Raw genomic sequence first — 2837 nt, 5'->3', positions numbered from 1 at the left:
ACTGGGGGGGAGGGGGGGGGGCATGAGTTTCCCCCCCCCCTCCCTCCTGCCTTTCACCCTCATTTCTGAAGTGCAGTTCTGGTTCTGACCTGTGTGTTTTTTTTAAGCTGCTCGTTGATGAGAGCAGATCAGATTTTTTTTCCTCTTTGGAAACAGAGCCGACTCCAGGTCGCTGTCCGTGGTGCTGAAATCAAGCATTTTTAAAAACCTGGACCTCCAGGGTGCTGCATGATCTCATACCTCGCTCTAAATGCAGCCGTTTTGTTTTGTAGCTGGAGTCACTTCATGATTTTGTTCTCCTGATTTTTGTGAATGAAAAAAACACAAAAAAAACCAAACACCTTGAACAGTTTGACTGTAGTGACGTGGAAAATGCTGCAGTTTTCAAAAGTGATGTTGGAAAAAAGAATGAAAATGAAAAGTGATTTGAACAAGAAGTTCAAAATTAAACTTTGCTTCTGTGAATGAAATAGAAGTGGATGTGAAGCACTGGTCACCAGGTGTCTCCCTCTAGTGTTTTACATGGTCTTTTAGAGTATTTAGAGTATTTTATTTTAGTATTTAAAGTATTTAGAGTATTTTATTTACTTTTTATTTCCAATCCCTATGAATCCATTTTATTGGGTTCAATTTTTACAAATAAAAAATGGAAAGTTATTTTTTAAAGCTGTTACTTTTTTAAAAAAGAAAATATTCTTGAATCCATTTTTTATTGAATTTTCAGCTGTAACATCTTCATCTTAATGGTCTTTTTTTTTCTTTCTTTTTTTTTTCTTTTTTTTTTTTTCGTTCTGAAGTGAGAATGAACGTCGGTGTCTTGAGTAAGTTTGCAGCCAGAGCAGTGATTTCTCTGAAGCAGCTGTTACAATGACAGAGCGGGGTTTTCTCACTGCAGTGTAATGAAGTCTGATGTGTTTCTAACACCCTGTAGTGGGAACCTCTTCAAACACAGGAGTGTTGCACTTCAGGTCATTAGTGGACCGAACCATTGCGTCTGGACCGGGGGTTGTTGCAGCAGACATCAGTGGCTTCACTCGGCTGTGACTGAAACAGTGTGGATTCAACTGGCAAGGTGTGACAAACTTCACCATTAACACTGTCAGCCTGTCAATGTGGTGGAGGCCCCAAGGCACTGAATGGAAACTCTCTCTCTCTCTCTTTCTCATTCTTTTTTTCCCCCTCCGAAACTCTCCTGTCAAAGTGATTTATATATTTTAATAGATTCACAGATTCGTCTCTGGGTCATTTTCTGTTCGACATGGGGAAAGTGACTTAATTAAACCGCTGACATTATTAAGCACGACTGTGGCCTTTTTTTCTTTCTTATTATTATTATTCATTTACTACCTGACCTTTCCTCTGGATTCTAACCAGCAGCTGATTCCTAAACACACACTGTGTCGCACGAGGGAAAAGTCAAAGAAAAAGGGAAAGAAAGAAAAAGGAAGAAAAACATGGGACTGGTAAAAAGCTGCACTCAAAGGCTACGCTGCAGGAGTTTTCACTTCCTTCTTTGTCTCCTCTGCTCAGTGTGAGCGGCGGACATGCTTTGAAGAGGCGGTTTAAGATACACACACACACTCTCACACACACACACACGCAAATGTGTGTCTTTTTTTGTCTGTTTAATGTTTGAGAGGAAAAAAAGTGCTAATAGAGCATTGTGTGACATATGAAATCCAAATTTTGTTTGAAGACGATTTCTCAGTAAAGGCTAGAACTTCAAATAGGCGAGAGCTGACATTTACATAAGTCCAAGAAGAAAAAGACTTTTTTTTTTTTTTTACCAAAACCAATTTACTGCACTTGTTGCTCAGGTTGAAGTCATATTCAGCTAAAGAAATTATTCATTGATTATAATTTTTTTTTGCTGAAAAGACCCAGACTATTACATAATCAAACGCCTCAAGCTAAAAGGCACACCAACCAATGACACTGAAAGGGCAGCGATGACAAACAATGCTGCGAAGTTCCCACTCCCCAGTCAATCTACTGACTTTGCCTCAGGCCAAAGTCATGAAATCACACTTTGTTACCAGGTACAAGAGTCGGTATTTAGCCAGCAACGACAACGACAACGAAACAAAAAGTCTCATTTAGATTGTGTTGTAAAAAGTGTCTTAAACGCAATAAGAGCTAACGACAACAACAGTCCTGGTACAGACACCTGTCATTTAAAAGTCTCTTTTTAAATGACACAACAAAAAAACTAGTCCCTAAAACCAGTCCTGGTACAGACACCAGACCTAACGTTAGCTCTGGTCTCTGTACCAGGACTGTTGGTACAGACACCAGAGCTAACTTTAGCTATAACAGTCCTGGTACAGAGACCAGAGCTAACGTTAGGTCTGGTGTCTGTACCAGGACTGTCGTAGCTAACGTTAGCTCTGGTCTCTGTACCAGGACTGTTATAGCTAAAGTTAGCTCTGGTGTCTGGACCGGGACTGTTTTAGCTAACGTTAGCTCTGGTCTCTGTACCAGGACTGTTATAGCTAAAGTTAGCTCTGGTGTCTGTACCAGGACTGTTGGTACAGACACCAGAGCTCACGTTAGCTACAACAGTCCTGGTACAGAGACCAGAGCTAACGTTAGGTTAGCTATGTATAAATACACATATCTGAGATGTCAATGTTAATGAGTAAATGTGTTGCTTGAAGCTCGAGCTCAGGTGCAACATATATATAGTAAGTCTGTGTGTTGATGAAAAAGAAACAATGGTTAATTGTAGAGCCGTGCACACACAGTTGATTAACACCCAGTCCCCATCTCAACATGCTGGTGCTGATTTTAGCAGCAGCAGCAGCAGTAACAGTAACAGTAACAGCACAAGCAGCAGC

This window comes from Cynoglossus semilaevis, chromosome 15, assembly GCF_000523025.1.
Source record: "Cynoglossus semilaevis isolate Cse_v1.0 chromosome 15, Cse_v1.0, whole genome shotgun sequence".
Taxonomy (NCBI): domain Eukaryota; kingdom Metazoa; phylum Chordata; class Actinopteri; order Pleuronectiformes; family Cynoglossidae; genus Cynoglossus; species Cynoglossus semilaevis.
Note: the sequence above shows the minus strand (reverse complement) of the source record.